This window comes from Desmodus rotundus, chromosome 3 (genome assembly GCF_022682495.2).
Source record: "Desmodus rotundus isolate HL8 chromosome 3, HLdesRot8A.1, whole genome shotgun sequence".
Taxonomy (NCBI): Eukaryota; Metazoa; Chordata; class Mammalia; order Chiroptera; family Phyllostomidae; genus Desmodus; species Desmodus rotundus.
In genome coordinates, this window is record NC_071389.1 from 131,984,383 (window position 1) to 131,998,252 (window position 13,870).

General features: G+C 38.4%; 1 protein-coding gene and 1 non-coding gene across 16 annotated transcripts in view; both read right to left on the minus strand.

Moving 5' to 3' along the window:
- Window positions 1-1,334, minus strand: part of PPFIA2 (PTPRF interacting protein alpha 2) — a 446,500-nt gene extending 445,166 nt beyond the window's left edge. For 14 of the 15 annotated variants that reach the window (XM_045187308.2, XM_045187307.2, XM_045187306.2 and 11 more), the window contains exon 1: window positions 438-738. The gene's annotated coding sequence lies outside the window, so the exon portion shown is untranslated. Of the gene's footprint in view, window positions 1-437; window positions 739-1,226 lie in introns of those variants that run through there. The other variant, XM_053921063.2, reaches the window with a different exon arrangement.
- A 9,882-nt stretch (window positions 1,335-11,216) lies between these two features.
- On the minus strand, window positions 11,217-11,381 carry LOC112322168 (U1 spliceosomal RNA). The gene has a single exon (XR_002976615.2). It is a non-coding gene; the product is annotated as a U1 spliceosomal RNA (small nuclear RNA).
- Between the last annotated feature and the right edge of the window lie 2,489 nt (window positions 11,382-13,870).

A 13,870-nucleotide genomic window follows, 5' to 3' on the forward strand; every position in this document is an offset into this window, starting at 1 on the left:
TATTCCCCCTCCTATTTAACTCTTTGAAATCCCCTGTCCTCAGGCAATATTATCACCTCTAAAGGAAGCATTTTACACTTTCTTCACCCCAGTGGATATACAGACGGTCAGAGAGCCCGCACCCCACAGGGCTGGACAGTTATCTCTCAGCCACACCCCCCACCCCCCCCTAAGAAGTTGACTTCATAATTTCCACACTTAAAATTATTCATTATGCCCAACGGGAGAGAACCAAGTAGGGAGCGGGTAGAGACACCGGAGGAGGGATAGTAGGGGTGGGGGTAGAAAGCAAAAGCAGGTTCGGAGCGGTAATTGGCAAGAGGAATTTGCATATCATTTTCCCTGGGGGCGGGGTGGGGCCGCCGGTGGGGAGGAGGTCACGTAAAGAAATAAATAAAGCGGTCAGGAAACCGAGTGACTCAAACCCAGTTTTGTACCTAATGTCAGTAATTTCAGGTCCTGCTTCTTCAATTGATCAATGACAACCGCAGTCTCCGGCTCCACGCGAGGGGAGGCTCACGCCGGGCGCTCCGGGACCATTGCCCTAGCCGCGGGAGGAGGAAGGCCGCTGGGACCGCGCCGAGCCCCGGCGCCCCCCCGGAACGTGCCCCGGCCCCGCGGCGCGGCGGCGCCCCGGCATCTTCCCGCGGCCCCGTCAGCGGCCACAAGGAGAAGCGTCCATCGGAAAAATGGCATATTACAAATTTTGCTTTGGGAAGCAGAGCTCGGCTCAGACCATTGTCAACGCGAGGAGAGGGGGAGGCGGCTCTTAAAGCAGCAGCGGCCCCTTCGCCGGAGCCGCCGCGCGCAGCTGGGAACGGGGCGCGGAGCCGGGCGGGGGGCTGGGCGGGACGCGCGGAAACTTAACCTCGCAGCGCGCCCCCCCTCCGACCCGGCCCACCTGGAGGGTCTCCACCCACCTGGCCAACCCCAACGCCTGCTCGGGAAGCGGAGTGCCGAGGGTCGGGAAGGGAAGTTTCCCACCTCGTCCCCCACCCGGAGCCCCTCGGAGTTTAGGGCTAACGCCGGGAGTCGGAAAGCCGAAGGGAACAGAGTCCCGGGCGCGGGCGAAGCAGGACAGGTCCCCGCCTGGCTCCCAGCTGCGCTTCGGTGTCTCATTTCACTTAAGAGAGGTGCTTCTCCGGGAAGGGAAGCCGGCAACCCCTCCACCCGGTTTCTCCTCCCAGCCTCTCTGCAAGCCTCCAAGACTGCTTGCATGGACCAACCTGCTGAGACCCGGTTTGGATGCTACATCTCTTCTCCCCACTTGCCTCGTGCTGTCGCTGCTGCTGCTCCTCCTCCGACTCTCCCCCCTCCTGCTCCTTGGCAGCCGCCGCCTCCTCTCCCCCTGGAACAAGGGCTTCCCCTGGAAGCTGCTGCAGTGGTTTCCACCGGCCCTTAAATAAATTCTGAAGTAATCACGTCTTTGCTCTCCTCCTCACGCACACGCACTCGCGGATATACACGACTACCCCGAGCTGCTGCCGGGCTGCTGGGGCTCGCGCTGGTCCCAGTGCCTCCCGCGAAGGGGCAAAGGCCGGACCTGGGGATGGGCAGGTGTGGGAAGGGGGACGCTCTTGCACGCCCGACCTTCCCCCCTACACAATGGTCTTTGCAGGAAAGCGTGTGTCGGCCAGCGCTGCTGGGGAGGGGAGTGGGCTTGGGCACCGTCTGGCTCTCAGGTCTTCCTTGCCCGTCATTTCTTTAAGCAGCTTCCTTCTCCCAGGACTAAGGCGTGAGAGTCGGGGTTGTGAAGACCGGAGTCAAACCAGGGTGTGGCGGCGTCTGTCACTTCTCGTTACATCTCCAGCTCTTCGCCCTTCATTGCTTTGGCAATAAGAATTGTACATCAAGTACTCCCCACCCTGGGAAAATCCAGCTTTGGGCCAAGTCTGGTCTCCATCGTGCTCCAGTTCCTCTGTACCTAAACATCCCCTTACCTATTCTCCTTCCCTTCTTCATTCACACAAACTCATCGCATCGAGGGGTAGGAAGGAAGCAGAAGACAAAACCAGTATCTATGCTCAGTAAAAAAGAAAACATTTCAGTGAGGCAAATTCACATATCCTAGTTTTAGTGAAAAGAAAGAAAGCGTTCAGAAGGGAACTGGGAGAAGGGTTAAATGTTAGGGATAATTTGGGGGTTAGTGCAAGTACCTTCAGGACATAGTGCAAGAAATCAAAAAGGTATGTTTCACTTTTGTTTAAAGCAAAAAGTCACAAGCTAACTAAAGAAGCAGTATTCAAATACCAGCTCCCTTAAGTTAGGTACAATATTAAAAAACAAATCTTTCATTTTCAGGGTAGGATTTACTTCATTTAGTGACTCCACCGAGAAATGTGAAGTCAAGTAAATGTATTATCTTCTTCTCGTCCACATTGTTCCTCAAATTCTGCATCACAAGACAATCCTATAAGAATTAAGTGCAAGAATAACATAAAGACTCATTAGATGTCAACCGGAACACATTCTCAAACATAATGTATATAGAGATCATTCATGGATCTTGTTAAATTGTGAATTCTGATTCACTAGGATTGGGGTGGACCCTGAGTTTCTGCACTTTTACCAGCTCCCAGAAAGGACCACCCTTTGAGCAACAAAGATCTAGACCACCCAGTCAACTCATCCCTCTCTGTTGCTTAAATACCCTTAAACATAAGAAACCCATTAACACATAAGGTGGCCCAGTCCATTTTCAAATAGATCTGATTGTATAATAGCTTTATTATGTTAATCAGATATTAGTACTCTTATAACTTTCACTTTCTGCAATTCCCCAGAAGACATAAAATGTCCTTGTACACAACAGATCTTCATGTTTTTAAAGACAGTTAATATGTATGTGTCTTTGTCCAAGAATTCCTCCCTTAAGAAGAATTGGTTCTAATTTTCTTAATAATCAACATTCATCAAAAGCGGTCTCAGATGTTCTTGGCATGACTAAGAAGGGTCTTGATTTGTGTGATTACCATTCACATATCAAATAAAAGTTTTAATTCTAAGTATAATCCCCACACATTCAGTTGACACAACAGTGTTGAAAGGCTACCTCATAGTTGGTATCTCAGAAAGGAAGAATTTGGTAATGGAAGGCAGAGATCAGTCATGGAGAAAAGGATATTTTATTAAGGAGATAGTGTTCATGGGTACTCTCAGCTTAGGAACTTTATGTTCTAACACTATCACCCCCAACACCACTGCAAAGAGTGTAAATAACATTTTCTATGAAACTGAGAGGCATTTTTAAGAAGCAATTTTGCAGAAAGCATCAGATGAACCAGTTCATAAGAGAACAGTCACTCTCTGTACTGAGTTTTTCAAGTTTAGTAACCTCTAATTTAGCATGCAAGAGAATCTCCAAAGGGTTTGTTACAATACAGATTTCTGGGCCTGTCCCCACAGTTACAGATTCAGTAGGTCTGTGGTCCGGCCAAAGATTTTGCATTCCTAATAAATTCCTAAGTAATGCTAATAATATTGTTAGGTCAGAAATCCCACCTGGAGAACCACTGTTTAAATTAATCTGAAGAAATTTGGAAAAGCATAAGTACAGAACATTAAAAAAATAGCTGATAAATATTTTGCACTCAAAGCAAAAATCTCTCACATAAATATAAAACCAACCATTTTGCTAAGGTTATCATCTGTTCCTAATTTTGATAGCCCGGAATCAATGATTAAGATGAAGTAGTCAACTAGGTTTAGGCAGAGGTGGTACAAGCCACCTCTTTAATTAGTCTCAGTGCCTGGCATCAGTGAAACAATTTGGTCCATAGAGACATATAATATCACCCGCCACACTTACTAATGCTTCTACAGCACATTTTATTTCAGCTACGAGTTTTTTGTCTTTATACTCCTTTAAGTGGAGAATGGCATAGAGCCACTCTCATTTTTACTACAGTAGCTAGTCGTTCCATCTCTTTAAATATTCTGAATAGTGTATGGTTTATTAATAATATCATAATAGTAGTAATAAGAAGAAGCACTTGTTTTATTTAAATCAAAGATAATTTTGTTTGTAAAGATAAAATTTACTTAAACCAAGCACCAAAGAAAATGGGTAGTTAAGCATGGGCCATAACAATAACAAGGATTTAGTAAGTGCCATAATTTGTATTTTAACTTCAAGGATAATTTTCATGCAAAATGAAAGCAAGTAATATTAGTTGTAACAGACATGTTGATATCAATATCACCTAATTTCAACTATATAGTTACCCATTTATGAAAATATTTCCCTATACTCACAATAGCTCACATTAACATATTAAAACAATTAGATGATATTTTCTGCACTTACGCTTATTGATGAGTTTAAAATCTAAGATGGATTTGATAGTAGGAGTAACTCCCACCATACACTTTTAATCTTGTGTAAACATAAATTTTACTTAATTTTCATTAAACAATTAGGCCATGCACTGTTATTACTTTATTTATTTAGAATAAGCAATGAACAAGCCCAAATACATAATGAATCAAATCCAATTGAAATTCACTTTTCACTTTCTCAATATTCCAAGTGGGAACTGGTTAGTGAGCTACTTCATTCCACACAGTGATTTAGACTTCTTTCTTGTCTGAACCCTGCCCTCTTATCTCCTGGAATTTCGGGTCCAGGTGATGGGAAGATAAAGAGAGACTGGAGAAAACACATGGATTCTAAATTCCTTGGCCCAAAAGTAACACACACTTTTCTCATGTTCACTTGATGAAAACAACTCACAGGTCAATATCCAATTACAAGAGAGTTTTGAAAAGTAGTCTAGATTTAAGGCTGGAAGACAAACAAGCTTTGGTAAAAACTTAGCCAGTTTCTCCCACATATTGTTTGCGAAAGTGATCATGGAAATAAAAGGTATGTAAAAAATATGTTATGTTTAACTGTTCTATTTGCATACATTTAGAAATAGATTAAAGTCAATAAATTGGATCAACGATCACGACATTAATAACAAATTCTATCACAAATAGTGAGCATTATTTATTATGTAGATTTTATGCTTATTTTTTATGCTACACATTACTCTTCTTGCCTGTCTAAAAAAGCAAACTACAGAATATGAAAGCTACCCTAAGCTCATAGTTGCTGACTCTTGTGCCTTCACATAAACATATAAGCATCAATTCTCACAAGATAAATTGTAAAAGGCTACATTAATCAACCTTTATCTATGCATTTATAAGGGGTTACTATAAAATGTAGCACTTTGACAAATAGTCACTGAGATTTCAACTCACAACTAAAAATAACTTAGTGTTATGGAAGAGAAAACTCAGTTATTTTTTGAAGTCAAGGTGTGATAAGAGAAGACAATTTTTTTCGCATTATTCAATGCTATTGAACATCAATCTAAGAGCAATAGAAGGGCACTGAAAAATAAAATAATGATGACTTTTGACATAAATGTTTATTCTTTATATAGAAAAGAAATAACATATCATAGGAAAGAATATTTTCTTTCTAGCCCCCTATGTGATAAAATATTAAGAGAAAAAATTCTAATTAAATTCTTCCTTTGTTTTTACCTAGAGGGGAAATTTATTCCAACATAAACCCTCATAATAAAGGTTTCTATTTTTGCCTTGACTCTAATGCAGGGACCCTCACTTTGTAATTAAAGAATCATAGAATTTTATGCTGGGTTTCAAATTGAATTCCAGTCTTACAAATGAACAAAATAAAACTTGGCAGTATTAATTCCTGGATTTTCCAACCGAACGGTCTGAAGAAGCTAATCAGGTACTGCTCGACTTTAGATATCTACTTTTTAACGTCTATCCAACATAAATCTTCCAGAATTTGACTCAAAATTATTAATGATTACTTAATTATCTTGATCATTGACATCACTGGTACTTTCCAATATATTTGTTTGAATCAATTGGCAACACAAAGTCGATGAAATTGAGGTAAGCGATTATTGCTGCTCTTCGGATAAGAAATCGTTAGGGGAAAAAATCACCAACATAAAAGTTAGCTTTTCCTCAGTGTTCACCATTCAAAGACATGTGTCATGAATAGTAAATTAAACAATAAGAATATAGCTGATATAGATAATATTTATTTTGGACATAGTTTAAAGATTAATAGAGCAATAAAGAATATGAATAAGTGCTTTAGAAAAACTTAATAGAAGACACATCTTCAATATTAAATTAATAAGGATAATTTAATAAGAAGTCCTGGGCAGTTGATGTCATGTAGAGAACTCCCTTCAAAATGACAATTATACTTGTACATAAGTCTTTAGTAACTGGCTCTTGTCTTCTCTTCGTTTTTCAATGGGGCGGACTCAAGTTTACACCTCATGAATACAGAGGAGTGAGACGCGCAAGGGAGCTGGAGACCAAGTGAGGAAGTGTCAAGTGTCCTGGCACATATTGCATGGAGTAAAAAAAAAAAAAAAAAAAAATATTGCAAAACTTAGAAGCTGAAAACAGCAATCTTCTTCCTATGTATCATAGTATCAGTGGGTCAGGAATTTAATAGTCGCTTGCCTAGGTAGTTCTGGCTTGGAATCTGTCGTGGGGTTTTCCGGGTAATGGTGGCTAGACCCTGAAAGAGTGGGGGTGGGAACAGCTAAAGCAGCTAGGGCTGACTAGGAGAGATCGCCCTGTCTCTCCATTTCTCTGTTTCTGTTCTCTCTCTCCCTCTCTCTCTCTCTTCTCTCTCATCTTTTGACTTCTCTATGTGATGTTGCCAAATGGGATAGTTTGGGCTTTCTCACAGCGTGGCAGCTCAAGAGCAGTCAGAGCAGAAGCAGAAGTCAAAAGCGAGTAGTGAACAAGGCAGTGAACAAGTCAAAGTAGTGACCTGGCTTTGAAAGTCACATAGTGTCACTTCCACCATACTCATTTATTGGAGAACAGTCACAAGCTCTCTTGGTTTTAAGGGGAAAACACATACCCCCCCCCACCTACCTCTTAGTGGGAGGAGCATCAAAATCACATGATAATAAGAGTATTACTGAAGCGACTTTCAGCAAATAAAATCAGCCATAGCAGCCTACTTTTCTGAAATGCATATTTGCTATTAAAAATATTCTATTTTATTAGGTGCATAAGTTTACAGTTTTAAAAATGTAGGCAAACTCTTTAATTAAAAAAAATATATAAGTAGCTGATTAAATGTTTGTTAGCCATGGGCAGAATTCAGCGGAATTAGGTATAAGATAAGCAGTTAGAAAGCATATCATGCGTGTGTCAAACATAGAAAGGGATGGAAAGATCAGAGATACCCAATACTCATGAGTCACTTGGGTACGATATATTTATAATATGTAAATACACCTACGAATAGATATACAAGAGCCTGTAAGTGTTCAGGTAACACTAGATATACAAGAAAAATTTTCATTCACAAAGTCTTTTTTTGGCCATCTATTGGTGACCTCAGTTATAATCCTATATGTCCTCTGCTAAGTAACACAAACGAAACCCATTACTGTCCATTAGGCTAGTCAGAGAGCTGTATCAGTTGGCCAGGTGTATTCGTTCCTGCATTTCTCTAGTAGGACAAGTATGTGTTGTTGACCCTGAGTGTCTTCTGCCTGTTGACCCCTAGCTCAAACTTCAACTCTGGCCCTTGTAGCCACGCCATCCGCGTGGAAGGTTGGTGCGGCAGAGCGAGGAATAGGACATTTGAACATTGCATGCCCAGGGCTCACATGGTATTGTCCTTCCACACTGTACCTTTTCATGTATGTGTTAACTTATCCTATCTCTTTTTTTCTTGCTTCCCTGTGTTTCAAATAAACTTGATAAAATGTGTGATTTTTTAATTTGTTCTGTGAGCTTTTTTATTTCATGACCTCTGATATAGCTTGCTGACAACATATTTGGAGGCCACCAGGGTATCAAGTTGATGTCCCATATGATACTTTATCTTGAAAAGTGAAGAGGTAAGCTGGCATTTTTATAACTTCAAATATTTTCCCAGTGTTATCTCCATGAACTGTATCCAAAACAAAGCAAATAAACAACAAAAAGCTGATACTAACCAACCAGGTGCCAACCAACTGGATGTCCTCCGGAATCTATGAATTCCCATTCAGCCACAGAACCTAAGACAATCCCATCGGCATTTTATGACAGACAGCTATCACCAAATGATGCCAAACTGCAACCAGGTCCAGGTTTGATTCGTGTAGGAGAACCAGAAGCTGGGCGCCTGGTGAGCTGTCAATAAAGGCTCATTATGATTCTTTGATTATTCTTGAAAGTATGCAAACCTACATATTATATAATTAAATTTATGATGGCAAACATTTTACCATAGTTAGTTAATAATTGTTACAGTATACATCTGTGTTTTATTTTCATTTACTTTCCCAATCAATGATAGAGTTAGGGAATTATAAAATTGGTCTTTGGGTACTGAAATGTATTTTATAATTTATACGTTTGCAATTAAGGTCTTTACTTATAATTCTAGATGTCCACGAATCATCTAGAAACCAGCTGTGTAGGGGGTCAGGAGTTACACAATGTGATGAGATATAATGAAGGTGATATGGGGGCACAGACAAGAACCACCTAAACTATTGACGGGAAATTCGAGCTGAGGATGAGAAGGGTTTACTAAGTAAATCTGCAAATGCAGGGTGTCAAAGTGTAGCAGCAACAGCAAATAACCAGGGGCAGATAAACTGTAGCATGCATGGGGGCCAGGGGCTGGTGTCTATTTGGCTACTGTGTATAGATGAGAGAGACTTAGAATGAAAGAAGAGAATGAAGATCTAAGAACATACATGAAAAATGTACACCTTGTTAAAGATCTTAAAATCAATCCTGAGGGTAATAGGAAGCCTAGGAAAGTTTAAAATAAAGAAAAGGTAGAATATGTTTTGGAAAAGATAGGATAAACATTGGGAGATAAGAAAATTAAAAGTAAGATATGAAAACTGAACCACACTTTGATGGGGTACGAAACAGGCAGGATTATGTTTAGGTTCAAACAAAATGAGTTTGTTTGATCATGTTGAATATTATTATCTGACCATGAGCCATCCACTTAGAGGTATTTAAAAGGAGTTAATGCTGTTAATTTATCCAGTGAGAAATCTGGGCTGATGATAAATATTTGGATATTATTATTGGCATTTGAAACCATGGAAATAAACATCAACAATGAGGGCGGAATTACAGAACCTCAATGAACACTAGCATTTAAGGCATGATTCTAACAAGAAATAGGCAGACAAGGGAAGGAAGTTGGGAGGGCATATGTCACAGATACATAGAGAGAAAGAGAATAAACATCGCACGAATTGGTAGGGTTGGGGGTAACCACTATAGGATACTCCTGAAAAATCAAGTAAGATAAAAACTGGAAAGCATCCCTTGGATTTAGCAACACGATATTTCTAGAACATTTAGCAAAGGACGTTTCACCAAAGTGATAATTGCAGAAGACAAAGCATGTTGGCTTAAGGAGACTACAGGTTGAAACTCTGGCTGTCCAAGAAATGGGGTTGCTAATGGTGTGAAAAAGACAGAAGCACCTGAAAAGACATAACAGAGTTCTTGTCTTGGAAGTCAAACGAGTGCTAAGTGGTCCATAGGGGGCATCTAGAAGTTCTAGAATCCCCTGAAATTTTAATGCAAAATTTACATGTATATGCATAAGAGCATTTCTCTGAGATGAGTATTTATAGTGTGAGATCCTCAAGTCAGAGATCAAAATATTAGTAGCCAGAAGTGTATATAACATATTAAATACCCATTAGTATTGTACACTGGGTGTATAATCTTTATGACTTGCATAGACCTGAATTTATCTATAATGACAACATATTATTGTGACTGGTTTTGCATAGAACAGGACAACAAATCTTATTACTTTATTATAATGCATACTGTGGTATATTTGAAAACTATTTGCTACTATTCACAATATTCTCTGAAAAGATCATAAACTCCCCCTTGTTGCAATGCTCATTGATTGCACTGCCTTCTGTGGGAGGGCATGCGTCCCTTCTGTATGGACATAGACCACGTCACGTCACCTTGTCCTGCAAGTGGCTATGCCAAGGTGTAGCGGAAATGCGAAGAGTCATCACAGTTTTTCAGGAACTACTATAAAGGACACATGGACAAAACCAAGGGGGAGGGTGGAAGCTGGGGAGGGAGGTGGGTTTGACTTGGGTGGGGTAGAGGGGTGGGGAGAAAATGCAGACAACTGCAAATGAACAACAATAAAATAATAATAAAAAAAGAGTCATCACAGTTTTTCTTTGGCTCTTTTTCTTTTCCACAAATCCAATAGACTCGCTAGTCCTTCAGCCTTTCTAACACATACTCATCAAAATCACACCTTGTCTAACATGTTCACATATCACCATTGTTAATATTGTTGCCATTTGTAGCCATTCCCCTCTTTTCATTCTACATAAACACTGGAAAGGAAGGACTGAACTAAGAATTTTATATTTTTCACAGAACATGTATATATTGGGCAATGAAAGTATATTGATGAATATGAACCCTACAAAAATAAAACTGAGGCTGCAGTTTTGATGTCTTAATGAGTAAATAAAACAAAATCACAACAGACTTTAGTATAAAAAGTAAAGGTGTACTCCAGTATAATTTTGTACAAATCAAACCACTAATGTTATTAAAGAAGGTAAAAGTGAATTTGGTTTTAAATGTTCTTTATGTATTATATTAGGAAGTAAAAATATGAGTAAATGGCTTGAACAAACATACAAAATTTATTTTGTGCATAAGGGAAGTACAGAAAGAGTTAAGTGATAAAAAGGATCATCTGTTTAGAGAGATGTCCTAGGTAGAGAGGAGTAAGATATCTAAATAATCACACATGAGATTAACTTGCTCGAATAGGTGACACTAAAATTTTAGTGAAAAAAGAAACTAGAGGGCATTTGAAGTAAATAACAGGAAGAGGAGGAACAAAGAGTTAACTACCTATTACATATTTCTTACTGAGACTCACTGCTTCTACTATATCTCACTATGAGATATTTTAAAAGTAAAAAAATACGGTATCATGAATAATGATCAAATAAACATGTGGATATGGTGATATCAAGATATACCTGTGTGTTTCTCCTTTGCCTGTAGACAAAATCGTAATTGTTTTCTTTTTATCTATAACTTCTCTCAGTGTCCATTTTCTCTGTATGACATATCAATCCTCCCAGTAACTAAGGCTCATTTATTTTATTTTATTTTATTTTTTTTTGCCAGGGGAGAGCTATAATACAGTCCCTGAATACTGCAAATCATACAGTCAAGTTTTCCGTATTTGGGGAAATCGCAGGGGTCAGCACATCCAGAGTGCAGTGGGTAAGCCTCACCCTGAGAAAACCACCTTCGTGAATACGGTATCTCCCCTGCCAGGGAAGTATGAGGCTCCTAATTTTGGAATCTCCATTTAATTCATTCTAGAGTTTGACACTGTATCTGATATGATACTGAGATTTGTTGAATTTTAACCACAAAATATTTCTGCTTTCCTTTCTTTCTCCCATTGTGATTCAGTATCTGATGCCACATTATTGTAGAAGTTCTTCAACTGACCTTCTTTAATAATCTTGAAGGAGTTCAGCAAGCACAAGAGGAAGTCAGGATATAGAGTCTTGGGGCAAAAAAAAAAACAGGCAGGGAGATGTTCTAGTAAGGTGTAGTGATAAATAACAGGAAAATATTTCATCAGGCAGAGCATCTAGATCCTCACGTCCACACACAACGGGCAAGAATCCAGCAGTTTAAGTAGGGGCAAATAGAACACTTGCTTGGAAGCATGTGAGGTTTACTCAGGTGTAGACAGAAGCAGAATTCCAGCCCCTGAGAACTTGCAAGAGCCAGAGAGGACACCTGCCCTAAGTAAAGGAATCAAATGTAGTATTGAAAGTATTAATTAAGCAGACTGCCTGGTTTCAAGTCCTGTCATATGCTAGCTGACCCGAGACAGATTATGTAAGCTTTCTGTATTTCCCATTTCATCATGTGTAAAATAGGGATAAAATAGCACCTACATCATAGAATTAAAAGAGATCATTTATACACACAGCTAAACAAATGCCAGCTATTGTTAGCATCAGTAATTCCAGACCTGAGAAACCAGGCAGAACCTAGTATTTGCAGTTGAGATAAAAATTAGAGGGCACAGTAGACCAAATTCGTATAAGCAGATGCAAGTCAGGGATGGGCTTGATAGATAAATATATCTTCCTCTACTCCCTTAAGTTTGAGGTTTCACCTACATAATATACAACTAAATTGTATAGAATTTGTGTTAATGTTTATGCCATCAACCTACCATTTAGTTTATTAATGAATTTATATGATCATTTCTAATATAGTTATCTTCATTACCTCTTTGTCAGAATATAAACGTATCGTTAGATAAGATTACTAAAGTATGAGAAACCCTTTTATGCATTCATTTTAGGAGAAAATGTTTTGGAAATGCCCCTTTTTGGGCTTCAATTGTAATCCTAAATCACATGGTATGGAGCTAAGACAATGCATGAAAAGGCAGCATAGAAATCATTTCCTCAGATAATATCAATCTGTTGACAAGACTATCTGAGAGCGCTTTTACAAAGAACAAAAACACAAGGTAAAATATTAATAGTACAATTATTTTAGGATTATATGTGTTTTAGGTCTATAGAAAAATATCCCTCTTTAAAATAATAAATTACTAACTCATCCAACAAATATTTATTGTGCCAGACACAGTAGGTACAATAACATGACATGCTCTTTTTGAACAATTTCCATAAAGATTGTTAAATTCATATGAGCAGCCTGTCAAAACAAGCAATAAATATCTACTTAAACTGTTCTGAGGCAGTGATTTTCAAGCTTTGTCATCTCATGGCCCACATAAACTAATTGCTAAAATTCTGCAGCACACCCAAAAAGTATGTATGTAGCTGATCTGACAAAAAAATAGCTATAATTTTGATTTATTCACATTGGATGACTATTGTGTTGGCTGTTGTCGTTTCTTTTTTAATATGAGAATCTAAGGGAAAAGAGGTCCGTGCCCTTGACTAAATAGTCAGGTGTTACCTGTTTAAAAGTTCTTGTGGCGACCCAGTGTGCCTGATGCAGCACACCCGTTGAATATCACATTCTAAGGTATTATTTTTACTATAAAAATGTAAGAAGTTGTATGTGCTTAAATAGCACTATAACAATACATACAGTAGCTCACAAACTGGACTTTTCAATAAAAGAAAAAATTATATATTTTTAAATGTTAAAGTAAAATATGCAAAGATAGATTGTGCAGTTCAATAAATTTTCATACATCAAATTCAATTTTATTTATTTGTTTATTCTTCCTACTGTACCAATATGTCATCAATTTGATGGAGTGTAATAGTCTCAAGCTAACTTCTGATACAATCAAGTGTAGTAGTTATAAGAAAATATATATTTTAACCTTCAAGTGTTTGGATTTTACATTTCCTTAGAAGAAACCATTTTCAAATCTTAAATAAAATTAGACTACTAAAATAATTATTCCCCCCACATAGTATGTTTATGGTGAAATGTGACAAAATTTCTAAATAAAAGGCATATCACAGGAAGATCTTTTAAGTACTCTAAGGTAATTTGCATATTTAAGTGCATAATATCAAAAACCAAATATTCAAATTGTATTGGGATTAAACCTGAGAGTTTGTTTTTATTATATAGGAAAATAGAATTTAATTTTTTTAAATTTTGCTTCAGGAATAAGCTCAATACTCCTGTTGGACAGTGTTTAAGAATATTTTATCCTATTAGGTTTACTGTCATAAACATTACATTTTAAAAATTTAAACATGTAATTTATATTTTAGTTCATTTTAGAAGACCTTACTTTGTAGTTACATCA